The 18776-nt window shown below is 43.0% G+C and overlaps 1 protein-coding gene across 1 annotated transcript in view; it reads right to left on the bottom strand.

Moving 5' to 3' along the window:
- The window catches only part of LOC149773542 (caveolin-1-like), a 114415-nt gene that overhangs the window by 59824 nt on the left and 35815 nt on the right, over positions 1–18776 (bottom strand). The gene's annotated exons all lie outside the window — the stretch shown is intronic.

The following is an 18776-nucleotide window of genomic DNA, read 5'->3' as shown; positions in this document are numbered from 1 at the left end:
ACACAATATAGATCCATAATTTATGTATAGAGATATGAATATAATTGATTTTTCGGCGACTAAAACAAGAGAACCAGTTAAGCATGTTGCAGCGTTACCAAACTCGATCCGGATGATTATCATCGGACCATCTGGATCCGGCAAGACGCAATTGTTACTCAGTTTAATAATGAGATGGATGAAGTGGGATAAGTTGTATTTGGTTGCTCCTAGCGTAGATGATCAACGATGCTACGAGGTGTTGAAAGATTTCAACGAGAATGCATCAGCGATCGCTGAAAAAAATGTTATTGAGTTTATTACAGATATCAATGATGCACCAGGTATCGATGATATTGATGGCGACGTTAACAATCTAGTCGTGTATGATGATGTTATGCTAGACAATCAAAAGAACCCAGCTAGGATATTTTCCAGAGGCAGGCATAAAAACACCGACGTGATATATGTCACTCAACGATACACTCAGATTCCAAAAGTAATCAGAGATAACTGTAATATTCTTGCTGTATTCAACGGCGTTGATACACACACGCTACGAAATATTTGGCAGACATGGTGCGGCGGTGACATGGACTTCAATGTTTTTCGAAACTTTTTTAGTCATGCTCAGTCGACCCCACATGGATTTGTAACGATAAATTTACATGACCCTCGGACACGATATCGTATCGGACTCGACCAAATATTCGGTTAAATTGTAAGATCACTGTAAATAGCCCCATAGCAGCAGAGGGGGCGATGACATCGACGCGGTCGTCGCGCTTTTTTACCCGACGCTGACGACGCTGGGATCGACGCGCAGAAGGTATTAATTAAACCAAATGACGATTGGACGATCCCCCAACGACGACGTCGTTTTTTTTTTACCAGGCGCTGACGACACCGGATCCGCTGAGTGCAGAAGGTATTAATTAAGCCAAATGACGATTGGACAAAATGTCGGATTCGCCCCCTCTGCTGCTAAAGTAATCCTTGAACTAAGAGAAAAGATACCTTTACTAAAAAAAACAGGTAACAAACAATACAGACCGGAACAAATTACCATGGTTACAAAAACCACCAAGGATTAACACTGAATCTACCAAATTAGGCAATAAAGAAGGACAAAAAAACTTACTAAAACCTGTACTGGTAAACGAAATCAACCAAAAATACCCGGACTATGCTAAAATATATACCGATGAATCAAAAACAAACAACCCACCACGAACAGCAGCAGCAATAGTCATCCCTGAATTCAATATACAAACGGGATCCATATTACCTGACTATTGCTCCATTTACACCACTGAATTCTGGGCTATACTTGAATCACTACAATGGATCAAAGACAACCAAATACCTAAAGCAGTTATTATAAACGATTCCCTAAGCGTTATCAAATCCATCCAGAATCGCAATACACACTCTAGGGAACAATTCCTCGACAGAGCATGCCAATTAATCGACGATATCACCACAGCACATCATTTAGTCGAGCTCATGTAGATACCATCGCACATTGGAATCTCTGGCAACGAAACAGCAAAGTTGCACAAACCAAACTAGGAGATAAAAACTCTATCAAGCCTAACTATAGCTCTACATAATCACTAAGCTTCGCACAAACATATATAGACCAAACATGGCAAGATTTTTGGAACTCCTCCACAAAATGTAAAAAGCACCATGAAACCCCCAAAAAACGTAGATAGTAACATACAGCTACCTAAGGGTACCTATTTAGAACAGAAAACCAGAAACAGGATAATAACTGGAAAAACTAAACTAGCAAGCAGTTTTGGAAGGTTTATAGGACCCAAACCAGCAACCATTAACTGCTTTAACTGCCACACAACCGAAGATCTACACTACGTATTCAATATATGCCCAAAATATCAACCCGCTCGGAAAATATTTATCAAAAACCAAAAAGAGATTGGATCAACACACACATACCCAGAGTTACTTATGGACTCTAATAAAAATAAACAATCAGCATATAAAAATATAAATAAATTCATAGACTCAGCAAGACTTAGGAACAAAATATAATTACTATCCCACAAAACCAAAAGACCCAGTAACTAGTTAAATAAATTTAGAAGCCACCACATAAAAACCCAAAACACATCATTCAATTTTATAAAGGTATTAATAAATAATTCACTTACGAAGTACCTACAAAAAACTAAGGAAACCGCAAAATCGGATGTCCTATATGTCCTTAACTAACCGAGTAATCAGCTAGGACTCCGGTCTCTTGCTAAATAAAGTATAAATAACATTCAATCTCTAAAAACATTAATAAATAAATAACTTAAAGAGGCAATATCTAAAAACGTATAAATAACATAAAGTAGGAAGCACACACTAAACACCTCGACTAGTAATACCATAATAACCTTGAAAATCTCTCTTCATACATGATTTCTACTAAGAACCTCTATAAACAGCATAGAACATTCCCCCACCCTTTTTAGAACATTTTGAAGAAGAAAAAAAAATAAAAAAAATAGAAGAAGAAAAAAAATCGAAAAAAAAATCGCAAGAAACACCAGGCAAATGCAACAAGAAGCCAGCGATGTAAAGCAAGCAGGACCGTTCCCCAGCTCTACTTCCCACTACTCACAGCCAACCATTCAACTGTAAAGGACCTTTATGGACCCACAGATTGAGGCCAAACTATCAGGGTTCCTTGAATCCATAAAAGCCTGGGGGAGGCGGCACCATTCCCTTCCCCAGGAACAACTAGCAGACTGCGGTGCAGTCAGAAAAAAGTGTCACATGCGCAATAATGCGCACGCCACTATAATTAAACTCAACAACAACAACAAAGTATCTTTTGCAAAACAAATTTAAGACCAGTGCTCAATATATTTTGTCTTTTCATAACAGCTATTGTTGAAGGTCAGTGGTGCAGCTGGTCTTGTTTTCTTTTTTTTATTTTTTTTTTCTTTCTCTCATAACAAATATTGTCAGGACCAGTGGCTTAGGGGTTTTCCATACAAATCTGGAGGATAATAAGATAAACTTGGGGTAAACTGTTTAGAGAAGATGAAAACTGGTAAATTGGTTTACACTGGATAAAACAGAATACGCGGCCCATATTTGGCATGTATTCAATGTCATGCATCATCAAGGGTTGACATTTCTATACATGCTACCTTAGTAGCCAAATTGCAGCGATATTTCACATTTCAAAACAAGCTGCCATCCAGCGTCACGTGGCACCAAGTTTTGACTTGTCACGAGAACAACTCAAAGCTATTTGTTAAGCTTTCTCATGAAACTTTAATGCGAATATGATTTTAATGCTTAGTTACAATAATAATAATAATAATAATAATAATAATAATAATGATAATAATAATAATAATAATGACAAACACAGAAATAAAGAATATACATACATGCATATAATTTCTACATGGATCTAGTGGAACATAAAATAAAAAATAAAAACATATAGGTCATACAGAAAGAGTAATAAACAGACAAAATTAAAAAAATAGTTGTATTGTGAAAGAAAGAAAAAATAGTTGTATTATCAAAAAAATAAACGTTTTATTTTTCCCACATATATCAGATTGGCAGTTTATACGAAATGCAGATCTTTTTTTTTTCTCTCAAGAGTAATAGCTCTTTGAGAAGTTATACATTTATTATACCTTTACTTTTTAAAGTAAGAGTGTTTTTTACTGAAACTTGTTTTGGACTAATAAATCACTTGCAGCAGGTTTGTTCTAAGCAAACATTACGATCACATAACATCAAAGTTCTAAAAGAAACAACACTCTTTACTTGAATCATAAAATGATTACACGCTTTTTATTCTCTTGAACATGTCTGTCAGCTAACAATAAAATTGTAACATGTTCAGTATGGTCTTACTTTAAGATTTACGAGTACCTAATAATTTCCTGTTATCCAACTGGATCATCACAAATAATTAACACCTTTGACTAGAGGTAGGATTGAAACGGATTGAGTTTGTTGACCAATCCAAACACGCGTTACAAAATTCAGTCAGCCCGCATCCAATCCGAAGAGAGCAGTCTGTGACGTCACGTGGTCTATATAGATTCGCTAGCGCCTGTGTGCAGTCAATCTATGCGACAGTTATTCAACATGACGGAAACTCAGAAAAACGATCCATTGGGGTGCACCAGCAGTGGAGACCGCCCAAGGGAACCCGGGCTTACTTTCAGAAGAGGTAAATAGGGATTTTGTGGATTTTCTTACCTCGCAAGAATTTATTCCGGAACCTTCGTCACCTTCATTACCGCAAGTGGAGAATTTTAGACAGAGACAGAAAGAAGAATTGGAGAAATTTATACAGCGGCAAAAGGAAGCAGAACAAGCTTTTCTCCTGCAGCAACAGCAACAAGAAGAAGAGGTAAGAAAAAAACAACAGAAAGAAGCAGCAAAGAAACAAGAGGGTGAAAGTCAAATCGTCACGGTACTGTTGGACATTTTAGCGGAGTTAAGAAGTCTGAAACAAATGTATCAGACTTCTTTATCACGACCGAAGAGAACACGACCTTCCCGAGCTAAACACGCCAACCCTGTGTCTAAGCCTACCGTACCACCCTTAGTGATTTCAACCAAATCATCATCATCAGAAGTAGGCCTCGGCCGTGGCAAAGGCTTAAGACAGTTAAAGTTAATTGCTTAAACTCACCCCTACACCAAAAAAGTCCCTTTTCAGGGCCACCCACGTCTCTCGAAAAGAGATACGCTTTCAATTGCCAATAATTAAAAAAAAAAAACCATTTTACTCCTATAGTACGTGTATATGAGTGCGTGAGTGTAGCTTCTTATTTAAAATCAAAACTCAAAGACACATACCTTTTTTATACCTGATTTATTCTTTTATAAATAGTTACAATCCAATTCACAATTCACAACAGAGCATTTTAAAAAGTACATTCACTTCTTCTGTCTCACTGTTTAGTCTCCCTGTTTTTTAAATTTCTTCACCGTCACAGTCTTTTCCTCCTCTTCCTCCTCACTTTCTTCCCTTCTTCTTTTCTTCTCCTGTTTCTTTTTCTTCACCTGTCTGCTATCTTCCTCCTCTTCTTCATCTGAAGAATCCCTCTCTTCTTCTGACTCCTCTTGTTTCTTTTTGGGGCAATCTGGAGACCAATGTCCTTTTCTTGACAATAATAACAGGTATCTTGACTTTTGTCTCTTTTAACCCCTGTTTTTCTTTTTTGACGGTCTGGACACTCTGAAGACCAATGCCCTATCTTTTGACAGATATAGCAAGTATCTTCACTTTTATCTCGAAAAGAAGGAGGGTAGTCCGAAGGCTGGTCTGAAGAAAATTTTCTAATGACCCCTCGCAAAGCTCTGATGAAACGTTCGATTTGGCTAGTCTCTTCCATCGTTGTGCTCGGTTAGAGAGTGAAATGAATAGTGAAAGGACAAGACACACACCCTTTTATATACGCTGGTCTGCCATGACTATAAATTAGTCTATGGTGTTTAAACTTGAGTCATTTGACGTTTTGCACTCAAGATGAAACGATCCAATTCATTTGAGAAGAAAGAAGAAGAAAGTAAGAGGCAGAAACGTGATCTATCGCCTCGTACCAGGGCTGAAGTCTTGGCACAAATTCATGCCAGTGATTTTGAAAAGGACATGAGGGAACCAGAATCCAAACCCTCTAAACAAAATTCGCCACCCTTAGTCAACCCTGAAAAATACTATTCCATTCGAGAGACGGAAAAGCGCTCTTCTAGAAAATTTAGAACCACGGCTTACAAATACACAGTGAAGTTTAAAGATTTCAAGTCCGAAGTACCGTTAGAGAAAGCAGAAGGGTTCATCACTGGGGTGTGGGATTCTTTGCTTACCACACTCAAGCGACAATGTCAACCCAAAGAAGACGATCGCTTGAGACTCTCCATACAACACGACGGTTTGAAATCCCCTGTTTGGATCGAGTTTAGCACCCCTGCAGAATTGACCGCTTCCAAAGTCATAGACAAGATTCAACACGTGCAACAATCCAATGACCAGTTTGACATCACCGATGGAAAAGCCACATTCGACATGACCCACGTCTCTCCTCCTCAAGGGACCGGACAACGCAATAAGGTGTTATTGGTGAACGACCTTCGCAGCACCAAAAAGAGTCTCGTCCAAATTCACAATTCTCAAGACCAGATGTGTTTAGCCCGAGCCATCGTGGTTGGACGAACCTATGCCGACAAGAGCGACACGGCAGAATGGAAAAGAGACTGGGAGAACATTCGAAAATCGAACCGAGCCAAACAACGAAGTGAAGCAGAACTCCTGTTGCAACAAGCCAGCCTGTCCAAAGACACACCCTGCGGCATTCCTGAAATGCAAAAATTGCAAGATGTCCTAGCTCCATTCTACACCTTGAAAGTGCACCCTCAAGAAGTGCGCGGACCTCTGTTGTTTCGAGGGAAAGACTTCAAGGATGGAAAAAACATTCCTGTCTATTATCACGATGACCATTTCGATACCATTACCAGTATCAATGCATTCCTGGGATACAGTTATTACTGTGAGAAATGTGACTATGGCTATAAAAATCGAGAGCAACACAAACATTGCGGATCGAAATGCTCAGGATGTTTGGCCTCTCCACCCTGTCTGAGCGAAGGGCAAAAACCATTGCATTGTCATGCTTGTCTGCGCACGTTTGTCAGCCCTGCCTGTTACCAACAATATCTGAAGACGCAAGGTTCACAGCAGAAATGTGCTTGTCAGCTCCTGAGATTGTGCCCTACCTGTGGACCAGGCATACGTACCAATAATGCCAAGGCACACGTATGTTCAGGAAAGAAAAAATGTCACATTTGTCACCACATCGTGGACTTGGAATACCAATGCTACGTGCAAAAATACCAATCCCCACCAGAGAAAGAGGATGGACAAAAGAAGAAAGGCAATTTCATCTTTTTCGATTTCGAATGCATGCAAGAGACCGGTATTCACATTATTAATTTCTGCGTGGCTCATCGAGCGTGCGAGAAGTGCATTCAAGAACCTATCTTCAGTCATTGTCCTTACTGCAGCAAGATTCCCGGAGGGAGTGAAAAAATCTTTCGAGGGCCGAACACGCTAGCCGATTTTGCCCAATGGGTCTTAGACCCCATCGACAAGACGTGGAGACAAGAGGACATCGAACGTTACGGAGATTGTCATCGTCATGCCACAGTGATGGCTCACAATTTCTCCGGATACGATGGACAGTTTCTTTTGAGATACTATACGGAACAAGGCACCGAACGTCCTAAAGTCACTTTGAACGGAGCCAAAATCATTGTCATGCAAGTGGGACAAGTGCAGTTTAAAGATTCGATGAGTTACTTAGCCATGCCTTTGAGTCGAATGCCTAAAACATTTGGAATGACAGAAATGGCTAAAGGGTACTTTCCACACTTTTTCAATACGGAAGCCAATCAACAGGCCGTTCTACCCCATTTACCTGAAGCTCACTATTACGACCCCGACAACATGCGTACCAAACAACAAGAAGCTTTCTACGCTTGGTACCAGGCTCACGCCTCGGACCCTTTCGACTTTCAGGAAGAAATGTTAAAGTATTGTCGTTCCGACGTGAACATTTTACGACGTTGCTGTGGAAAATTTCGAGAACTGTTCATGGAACACGGAGGGATCGATCCTTTGAAAGAAGCTTGCACCATTGCCAAAGCGTGTTCCTTAGTGTACCGGCAACGATTCATGCCTGAAAACACCGTGGCTGTCATCAGTCCTCAAACGACCAACTATGTCAAACGTCAATACTCGGTCAAAGCCCTACGCTGGTTACATTACTTGTGCGACAAGGAAGACAAATGGATTCAGCATGCCCGCAACGGAGGAGGCGAAAAGACCATCGGAACGCATTCGGTCGATGGTTGGGACTTAGAAAACCCCAAGATCGTGTACGAGTTTAACGGTTGCTTATTTCACGGATGTCCCGTCTGTTACCCTGACCGTGGCACTAAAAATCAGTTTTTACAACGAAGCATGGAAGACTTGTACCAGGCCACTTGTCAGCGACGCCTAAAGTTAGAACAGGAAGGATACCAAGTGGTGGAAATGTGGGAACACGAGTACGATCCCCGTTTGAAAACCGATCCCGAGTTTAAACGCCTCGTGGAAAGTTACCAGTTCATGGACCCCCTGAACCCGAGGGATAGTTTGTACGGAGGAAGGACCAATGCCACCTGTTTGCTGTACCAAGCCGACGAAGAGAAAGGAGAAGAAATCAAATACTTGGACGTGTGTTCGCTGTATCCCTACGTGTGCAAATAGTGTCGCTTTCCTGCAGGGCACCCACAATTGTTCACGGAACACATCGACCTGAAAAACATTCGACAATACGAAGGGTTGATCAAGTGCAAAGTTTTGCCTCCCACGGACTTGTACCATCCCGTGTTATCTCACCATTGTCAAGGCAAACTGATGTTTCCATTGTGCCGTACTTGTGCCGAAACGTGCAACCAAGACCAACCTTGTCAGCACACCCAGGAAGAACGGGCCTTGACGGGAACCTGGGTCAGCGTAGAATTGTTCAAAGCTCTGGACATGGGATATCAACTGTTAGAAGTGTACGAAATTTGTCACTTTCCCAAGACACAACAATACCACAAGGGTGACCCCACGCAGAAAGGCATTTTCGCCGACTACGTGGATGCCTTTTTGAAACTGAAACAAGAAGCCAGTGGCTATCCTTCCTGGTGTCACACTCCCGAAGACCAAAAGACATTCAAAGAGAAATACTGGGCACAAGAAGGCATTACTTTAGATCACATAGAGAAAAACGAAGGCAGGCAATCGTTTGCCAAAGTGATGTTAAATTGCTTGTGGGGTAAAAATGGCACAACGTCCGTGTTTACCCAAGACGGAGTATTTGACAGAACCTTCCCGCTACTTCCAGATGATTCACGACAAAACCAAATTCATGAAACACGTGGACGTCGTTCGCGAGGATTTGATCTTGGTCAATTACGAAGAAGATCTGGACTTTGTACAAGACGACCCTTTTTGAAATGTCATCATTGCGGCTTACGTGACAGCTCATGCTCGCTTAAAATTGTACGAAGCTTTAGAACTGTTAGGAGAACGCGTCCTGTACTTTGACACGGACAGTTGCATTTACATCCATCACCCGAGTCAACAGCACCCTGACATCGAAGGAGACCGTTTAGGAGCCTGGACAGACGAGCATCCCGACGACAAGATTCTAGTTTCGTCAGTGGCGGTCCAAAAAAGTACGGCTACGAATACCGGGACCCACAAGGAGAAGTGCACACGAAGTGCAAAGTGAAAGGATTGACTCTGAATTATCGTACCAGTCGTGTGGTCAACTTTGGGGTATTGAAAGAAGCCTTGCAATCTGGAGAGGATGAACACTTTAAAGTGACCACCTATCAACCCAACAAGATTGTACGTTTACCCACTCACCACATCGTCAGTCGACCCTTGGAAAAAGTCTATCAAATCGTGTACCAGAAGGGAGTGCGACTTCCCAATCATTTCACCTTACCGTATGGACACGTCGGTATTGATCTGTATATAAAAAGGAACCCTAGGCAAGATCGATAGTTCATTGTGACTACCAAGACCAAGCGAACAAGATTAATACTTTCAGAGAAACACAAAACAAGTTTAGAAAGGCACAATTCAAGTTTGGGGCTTCTGAAGTGGAATGCGATTGTGAGCCTTGCGATGGGAACGATGCTGTACGCTGGGACCTTAGCGATGCCGTAAAGCATAATGGGAACTTTGTTCTCACTACCCCTATCATGGAAAGTGATGCTGTGCGTGTCAAACCTGAGGGATGCGAAAGCGATGCCACTCGTCCTCTTGGACATTTTACTGGGTTTCCTTTTAAAGGTGGATGTTCACCTTCACGTCTACCTCTCTACGGATGTCATCCAGCCCTGAGCAAACTCCTGTCCATGTCACCCAGCCCTCATCGAAACGAACCTGTGAAAGACGAATATTCGTTTCCTGTGCGTTTGTCGGAATACTGCGACTTTGAAAATCGTCTTCAATCGTTCAAAGGAAAATGGCCTAAGTATCTGGGAGGACCGACCCCCGAAGAATTAGCCACAGCCGGATTGTTCTACTTGGGTGAAGGAGATAAAGTCAAGTGCTTCAGTTGCGGTGTGTCACTTCACCACTGGGAACCACAAGATTCGGCCTACGTAGAATATGCTCGATGGTCACCGAATTGTCATTACTTACCCTTAGTGGGACCGAGACATTGAAGTAACTTACCATAATCTGTTTATGGATACTTTACAAGAGAACATTCGCACTTTGCCTGTGGAGTTGAGAGAAAGGATTTACCGAGAGCTGGTCAAAATACAAGTGAAACGTAAAGAACAATTGCATCTGTTACGTCACCGGTGTTTGAACCACTGGTACCTGAATGCTATACAAGGACTGATTCACTTGAAAGTGTTCCATTCGACAGACATTGATCAACGATCCCCTAGTTTTAAAAAGGATTGGTTTGCTATGAATGATTCTATCTACTACATTGTAAACTTACTGCATCGAATTCCAGAGGAAGAGTTAACGAATTACCAACATCTTGTACACAATGTCAACTTAGTGAAAGAGGAAACTTCTGAACGAATTGTAATGTGTAAATTAGTAACTAAACGATTTAAATTGGACACTGAAGTAAAACCATGTCTGTGCATACGGTACATTTCTTGTGTCAGACAAAAGAGGATTTAGTATGACCTATTCATGGATACTTTGCTAGAGAACATTCGTGCTTTGCCTGTGGAGTTGAGAGAATGCATTTACCGAGAACTGATCAAAATACAAGTGAAACGCAAACGCAAAGTTATTAATCCGTTTTTAAATTATGCTCTGTTCCAAAGTATAAGAAGACTGATTATGAGTGGATATTACATCAGGCACAAAGGTAAACAAGGCTGTTGGCCACCACCCAAGGATTTCAAAAACAGTGTATATACTTATGGATACTTTACAAAAGAACATTTTGGGCTTGCCTGTGGAGTTGAGAGAACGCATTTACCGAGAGCTGGTCAAAATACAAGTCAAACGTAAAGAACAGTTGCATCCGTTACGTCACCAGATCTTTAACCACTGGTACCTGAATGGTATAAGAGGACTGATTCGTCAGAAATTGTTTCAATGGTCAGACCTTGTTGAAAACTTTCAGTTAGTGAATGAACTAAACGTTCGTAATTTTGGTTACTTCGAGATTCACCTAGTGCAACGTATTGAAGGAAGACGAGTTAAAGGATTACCAACATATTTTACGTGGAATCTGCTTAGCGGAAGACGAAACATCTAGACAAACTCTGACGTTTCGGTTACAGTATGCAAGATTTAGATTCCCCACTGGAGAACGAAGCTGTCTAGTTAGAAATTACCTTTATTGCTTCCGAAACAAAGAGACTATAAAATCAGGCTGCCATGCCACGGCTTATGTCACATGTAATTGAACAGATTCCGTGGAAGGAACTCAATGACCATATTCAAACCGTGGATCATTACCATCGATTATTACAAGAACTGTATCCATTCAATTTGGGTCGACAAGTGGTGTGTGTCTTAGTGACTTGTTTTCTGGGATTTCGTTTACCAGCCGATTCCTTGTGGACTCTTTACGAACAGTACTTACCACCCCAATGGCCTTAAATGGTCACGAAAGACTCCTTTTGCTCAAAGCCTTGCGTTTTCATCTGGATACTTCTCGACCTTTACGGGCAAAAAAGATTCGTCAACTTTTAGCTACCCAAGACGTGTATGACGATGTGTGTGTAGCTTGTGACTTACACCCCCATTGGACAGATGTCCGTGCCTGGAAAGAATGGGATTTTGAGGCTTGGACCCAAGAAGTGGCCCAGTATGCGCGAGAGTTGTTCAAGGAAAAAAGTTACTTTTCAACCTGTGTTAGTGACAGTACCATAAGAACCCGTCACCCAGGACAGGACTATCGTGGACATGCCTGAAAGACCCTTTCGGGAGGACACTTGTGTGACCTTACCCCCTATAGAACTGGTCAGAACATTACCCAAAACATGTTGTACAGACACTTGTGTTTATTCCACGTTGATGGTTATCATGTGCCTTTTATCGATGTACTTAAGCCTTTGACTTTTATGTATTTTTGTCTTTCGTGTTCATGTTTAAAACATTCAATAAACGTGTCCTGGAAAAAGTATATAAACTCTCGTCTTGTTTGTTTTCGTGTCACAAGTGACATTCCTAACACTATGGCTACCTCTGCTGTCTCTGCTCCCTCTTCCTCTACTGTCAAAGTCATCGACGAACACTTAGATCGTGCCAGTTGGGAGGCTTTGTATCTTCGCCATCCCTTTAACATGCTCATTGCTGGACCTAGCGGTTCAGGCAAAACCGAATTCGTCAAACGCTTGATCGAACATAAACATCATTTGATCGATCGACCACCTCAGCGCATCGTGTGGTGTTACAAAGAGTGGCAATCGGCGTACAGCCTCTTGCGAGAAAGTCAAGGCGATTCCATCGTGTTTGTGGAAGGCATTCCTGAAGAAGACGACGGCATCGTCTCTGACTCCTGTCAAACCCATTTGGTCATTTTCGACGACATGTTAGGAGAAGACGAAGAAGAAATTAAACTGTGGTTCACGCGCAAAGGGCATCACCGTAATGCCAGTGTCGTTTACATCACCCAAAATTTGTTTCAACAAAGTAAAGCCCATCGCACCATCAGTCTCAATGCGCATTACGTGGTCTTGTTTAAAAGCCCTCGAGATAAATCGCAAGTGCAAGTCTTAGCCAAACAGTTAGGAACGCCTAGGCTGACTCAGGCGTACGACGATGACACTCAAACTCCACACGGCTATTTACTCGTCGATTTGAAACCTACGACCCCCGATGATTTCCGATTTCGTACCCATTTGTTTCACCACTGGTGCCAAGACGGAGGGCCTGTCCTGTACACGTCTCCGTCCTCGACTTAACTTCATTCCACATAAAAATCTGTGAAAACCTCAGACACTTTTCGTCTGTCTCACACAGTTTGAACATGACGTCCCTTCAGTCGCATTTTCCCGTCAAATTGATTCGTGCCTTGTATGGCATCAGTCGAGAAAAAAATCCACAAATACGAGTTCGTGTCTTAGAAACTAGTCTCAAAGAAGTCTTACGATGGTTCACGGTGACGGCACGTCAATTACTCCAAGGGATCATTGAGATTCCTCATCAAACCAAACGCTTTTTTGATCGAAACAAAGTCGCTTTGACCCAACTGGCCGATCCCCGCATCGACACTCAAACCAAAAAACAAATCATTTTGAAACCTGGAGGGAGCGGTACTCTAGGAGGGGTCATCATTCGCTCTCTCTTAAGATGGGATCCTAATGCCCCCAAAGTTCTCCCCAAGAAAAAGGTCAAACGAAGCTCCAAGAAGAAGAAAAAGTCCAGGTCCCCAAGGAGAACTTCTCCAGTGGCGGGACCCTCCTCATACCAGACACCACCCCGGAAAAAGAAAAGAAGCCCCCAGAAAAAGAAACAGAGAAAAAGTCCCCAGAAAAAGAAAAGTCCACAGAAGAAAACTAGTCGCAAGAGAGGCACTTCGGCCAGGACCAACCTTACACTCGCAAACCACGACCAGCAAAGGTGGTGACCGCGTCTCCGCTAGCCTCAGGTTCATTCACTTCTCCGTTGATGACACCAAGAACTGAAGAGTATTTGGAGGCGTTGATCACACCAAGAATTTCTCCGTTGATGACCCCAAGAACTTCCCCAGTGGCAGGACCCTCCAATTTAGTGGCAGTGGCTGCTGCTCACAAAGTACCTTCTCCCAAAATCAAAGTCCAAGAAAGATCAGGCATGTTACAAAGTTTACTGGATTTGTCCAAGCAAGAACTGGCTCGATTTAGTCCGTTACGTACCCCTGCACGACGTGTCATGCCTGTCCTGAAGTTGATACGCCGTAAAGACAACCAGTGGCGACGCGTTCCAGTACACAAAAGGCCTGTGACCAAGTAGGGTATCAGTGTTTTTGGTGCTGAAGACTCAAAGATGTCACCCTCCAGAAAACATCCCTCTTCTAAACAGCCCCAAGGAAAGAAAAGGAAAGGACTGCCTCCTCGTTTAGTCAAACATGGGGACATGTTATCTGTCCTGTCCAAAGCTTCTCCACCCCTACGAAAAAAACTCATTCAATCAGCCTCCAAAAAGGTTATCGATACCGTGTGCGAATGTTGTTTGAACGTCTTGAAAGGCACGATCCCTTTGTCCAAACACCAGAAACAATGCTTAGGCAAACATCGTCACGTTCTGCGCCAAATGGTACAAAAGAAAATTCCCCTTCGTCAAAAGAAGAAGATGTTGGTCCAACGTGGAGGCATTTTACCCTTCTTGTTAGGCCCATTGCTGAAAGGAGTCTTGGGAACCATGTTGGGAGGACTGGTGGAAGCAAGATAAAAAGGCCCGCTGAAGTCCCAAGATCTCAGAATCGACCCCTGACAACCCCATGGAAGGACGAAAACTAGCTTTAGTGCCTTACAAACGATGTTGGAAAACCATCGTTGGCAAGAACAACGCACCCCGCATTTACCTCCCAATCCCAATTTGAGCGAGATGTCCCAGTTACAACACGAATTGCAGTCCTTGATGGATCGCCAAGATTTGTCCGAAACAGAAAAATCGCAAAAGTACGGTCAACTCTTGCAACGACTGCAACTCTTTCACCAGAAAGCCTCAGACGAAACAGCTCTACCCACTCTGAAAAATTTTAAGATCTGGATGAAAAGTCCAGCACCATCACCATCACCATCACTGCCAGTGACCAAGACAGAAAAAAGAGGAGAAGAAGAAGAAGGGTTTCAAACTTCACCAGAAAAAGTACTCAAGTTAACAACACCACCTACCTCCAGAATTGGATGGATTAAAAAGATGATGGCCACTCCTTCTTCATCAGAAGAGAAAAAGAAGGTGAAGACAGAAGTGAAGACAGAAGTGAAACAAGAACCGATATCCCCTGTTCAGACATCCTCCTCTTCGACACCTATTGCCGGTCGCACACGCAAAGCATTGCAATCCAAGAAATTACCCCAAGAGAAAAAGAGTAGCATCCTCCAAGAGTGGGTGTCTTATTAACACACAAACAAAAAAAATGGAAAAAGTCTTAGCCAGCATTTACTACGATTCCTCCCATCCTGCAGGTTATGCAGGAGTTCAAAAATTGTATCGTGCTGCCAAAAAGCGACTGAAAAGTCTCCGTTTACCTCAAGTGCAACGATGGTTACAAGAACAATCTACCAACACTTTACACAAACCCATTCGACGCAAGTTTTCCAGAAGTCGCACCCGAGTGGAAGGCATCGATCATCAATGGCAAGCCGATTTAGCCAATGTCTCTCATTTGGCCAACTACAATCGCGGCTACAAATATTTGTTTTGTGTCATCGACGTCTTTTCCAAATTTGCCTGGGCCGTACCCTTGACTTCCAAATCGAGCAGCGAGTTAGTGCGAACCCTGCAAGGAGTGTTGAAACAAAGCGGTCGTCACCCTCTTCGATGGCAAACGGACAAAGGCACCGAATTTCTGAACCAAGCTTTCCAAAAAGAATTAAAGAAACGTGACATTCATTTTTTACCACCGAGAATCCTGAAACCAAAGCCAGCATCGTGGAACGTTTTCAACGCACTTTGAAAGAACGCACGTGGAAATATTTTACGCATCATCACACTCTGAAGTATATCGACATCTTACCGCACCTGGTGCAAGCGTACAACCAATCTTACCATCGAAGCATCGGACGTGCCCCGCAAGAAGTAACTCCCGAGAACGAAGTGCTGGTGTTTGAGCGCCTGTTTGGTACGTCCCCGACGAGGGCTGTCCCCAAGAAAAGTGGAGTGTTGGCCGTAGGAGATTGAGTACGCACTGGCAAAACCAAACGCACTTTCGACAAAGGTTACTTACCTAACTGGACGACGGAATTGTTTCGTGTCACTGGACGAGTGCATGGCCGTGATCCTGCCGTCTATAAATTAGAAGACATTAACGGAGAAGTGCTCAAAGGAACGTTTTATTTGCCCGAGTTACAACGTGTCACCAAAAAAGAAGACGACGTGTACGACATCGAAAGCATTCTCGAGCGCAGAACCCGTAAAGTGGGCAAACGACGTGTCAAAGAAGTCAAAGTACGTTGGAAAGGAAATCCACCCAGTTTTGATTCTTGGATCGACGCTTCGCAAGTCATCGACTATAAAAAGAAGTGACCATCATGCCCTTTCACACAGACGCGGCTACGTCGACCACTCCTTCACCCAGTTCTTCTCTGCAAGATTTACAAAAACAACCCTTGTGGGTGTAGTGTGGAGAACGTGTGCCTAAAACGCAAATCGTCTTTTTCTGCCAAATCTTCGTGGTGTATTGTGTCATCGGGGCAGCCATTGCCAATTTGAGTTTGCAACAAGGAGACAAAGAATTGTGGACCATTTTATTGAGCAGTTGCATCGGTTACCTGCTTCCCAATCCCTCCCTGAAATTCTCCTCGAACGGGAACAACGGGAACATTGTGTCCAGTGTCAGTGTCAGTCACCACTCCAACAAAAACAACAACCCTATTTTGGGCGGAGACGCTCCTCTGCCAGTAACCCCTCGGACAGCCATAGAACTCTGGAATAATGAGTCACCAAAACCAATTTTACTTAACCTTACCCAGTGACAGTTCCATGGAGGTGTTTCCCCACAAGACCTTGTGGTGTTACACGGCCAAATTACCTCAGGCTATCCCATTAGATCACGAAGCCCATTGGGAAGTGGCATTAGTGGAAATCATTCACCCGACCCAAGTCCTCAATGTCCTTCCCAATCAAAATTTTTTTACGGTGGAAGTTCATGACGAGCAAATGCAAAAGTACTTGAATACCCATGTCAAATATAGTCACAGAGGCTATGATGACAAAGCTCAAACGTGGTCCTACCAATTGTTCGTTCCCCCAGGTTATTATTTTAGTGGTCAACATTTGGTCAGCACCATAGCCTCCAGATTTAATGTCGTGTTTGGGAAAGCTTTGGAAAGTGTCAACAAAACTGTCACCTTGGAATACCATAAAGTAGCTCGTCGCTTGTTGATGAAATTTCCTGAGGGGAGTAAAATCATGTCCATTTTATTTTGTCCTGAATTGTTTGACATGTTGGGCGGGGATACGAACATGAGGATGACCATGCTCAAGAAAAACGAATTGCCAGTTATTTCCGACAACGATTCTTTTGCCAAGCTATTTCGTACCCCGGTAGAATTGAACCAAGGACTGAATTTGATGTTTCTGTACTCCGATGTGGTGGAGTACAACGTGGTGGGACACACCTCTGTGCCGTTACTGCGTGTCATTCCTTTCAAAGTGGATTCTGCCACGACCGCTGACGAGGAAGGTGGAAACACTTACCACGTCCACCGCGAATTTGTACATCCTCACTATTTGCCGGTCAGTAAGTCTTATTTGGACACGGTCAACATTGCTATGAAAGGAGATCTGGGACAGAACATTCCATTCACCAAAGGAAAAGTCACGGTGAAACTCCATTTTCGAAAACGGTTCTCTCACGACTCGTAAGTCATGTATCCAGTGTACCGAGGGGTTGCTCGACAGCGAGGACACGGTTTAGGAGATATGTTAAAATCGGCCTTTCGTTCGGTGGCCCCAGTGTTGAAACCGATGGTGACACGCGGATTGCACGCCTTGAAAGATGCGGCACTGACACACGGTAAAGAATTTCTGCAAAATGTCATCATCGACAAACAAAACCCCAAAGAAGCCTTCATGAGGGCAGGCAAAAATGTCTTGCTGCAAACGGGTAAAGACCTTTTAGGCCGACGAGAAACGCCTATAAATGCCCTGCACGCGACCAAGTCAGGCATTCAGCAAGGACAAGGTAGAAAGAAACGACGAAGAAAACACCCTTTCACCAGACTTCACACGACTAAAGCTAGAAAGACAAAGAAAAGAACAACCGTTCGAGACTTAGACGTTTTCGATTATTGAGACATAGAAAAAAATGATGCACCGAGAATCTTGCGCTTGTTCCAGGTCGGAACTGGAACTGTTTGCCATGTCCCCCACCACGATGACCATGGAAGAATCCCAGTGGGTGGAATTTAATCCCGTCTCCTCTTTGACGGATTCCGCTCCCATCGAGTTTGAAATCAAAGGACAGCCCGAAGATTACATCGATCTGAATAGCAGTTACTTGTACTTGAAAGTCCAAGTGATCAAAGTGGACAGCACTCCTTCAGGACTCAATGACAAAGTAGCTCCCGTCAACAATTTCATGCATCCTTTGTTCAGCTCCGTGGATCTGTACTTGAATAACAAACTAGTCAGCAGCAGCATGGATACTTACCCTTATCGTGCCTACCTGGAAAGTCTCTTAACGTACGGAAAAGAGGCCAAGAATACTCATTTGGATGCTTGCGTGGTATGGAAACCTGACACTGCGGGTACAACCACGTTTACCGACCTAGCTATTGCACCAGAAGATGACAATCCTCACAATGCGGGATATATAGCTCGACGACTGAAAATCAAGCAAAGTCGTAGTTTAGAACTGATGGATCGTTTGCATTTGGACATATTTGCTGAACGGAGTGGATGTCCGCCTGAGACTGAATCGTAGTAGTGCTGCATTTCATTTGATGACTGATGCCTCTTACAAAACTATCATTCAAGAAGCCCGACTTTACGTGCGTCGTGTGGAAGTGTTACCTAAAGTGGGAAACGACATCAATCAGACGTTGAGCAGAACGACCGCCAAGTA

This window comes from Sinohyriopsis cumingii, unplaced genomic scaffold, assembly GCF_028554795.1.
Source record: "Sinohyriopsis cumingii isolate HCF-2022 unplaced genomic scaffold, ASM2855479v2 utg000646l, whole genome shotgun sequence".
Classification (NCBI taxonomy): domain Eukaryota; kingdom Metazoa; phylum Mollusca; class Bivalvia; order Unionida; family Unionidae; genus Sinohyriopsis; species Sinohyriopsis cumingii.
The sequence above is the reverse complement of the archived record's forward strand: the minus strand, read 5'-3'. Positions and strand labels throughout refer to the sequence as shown.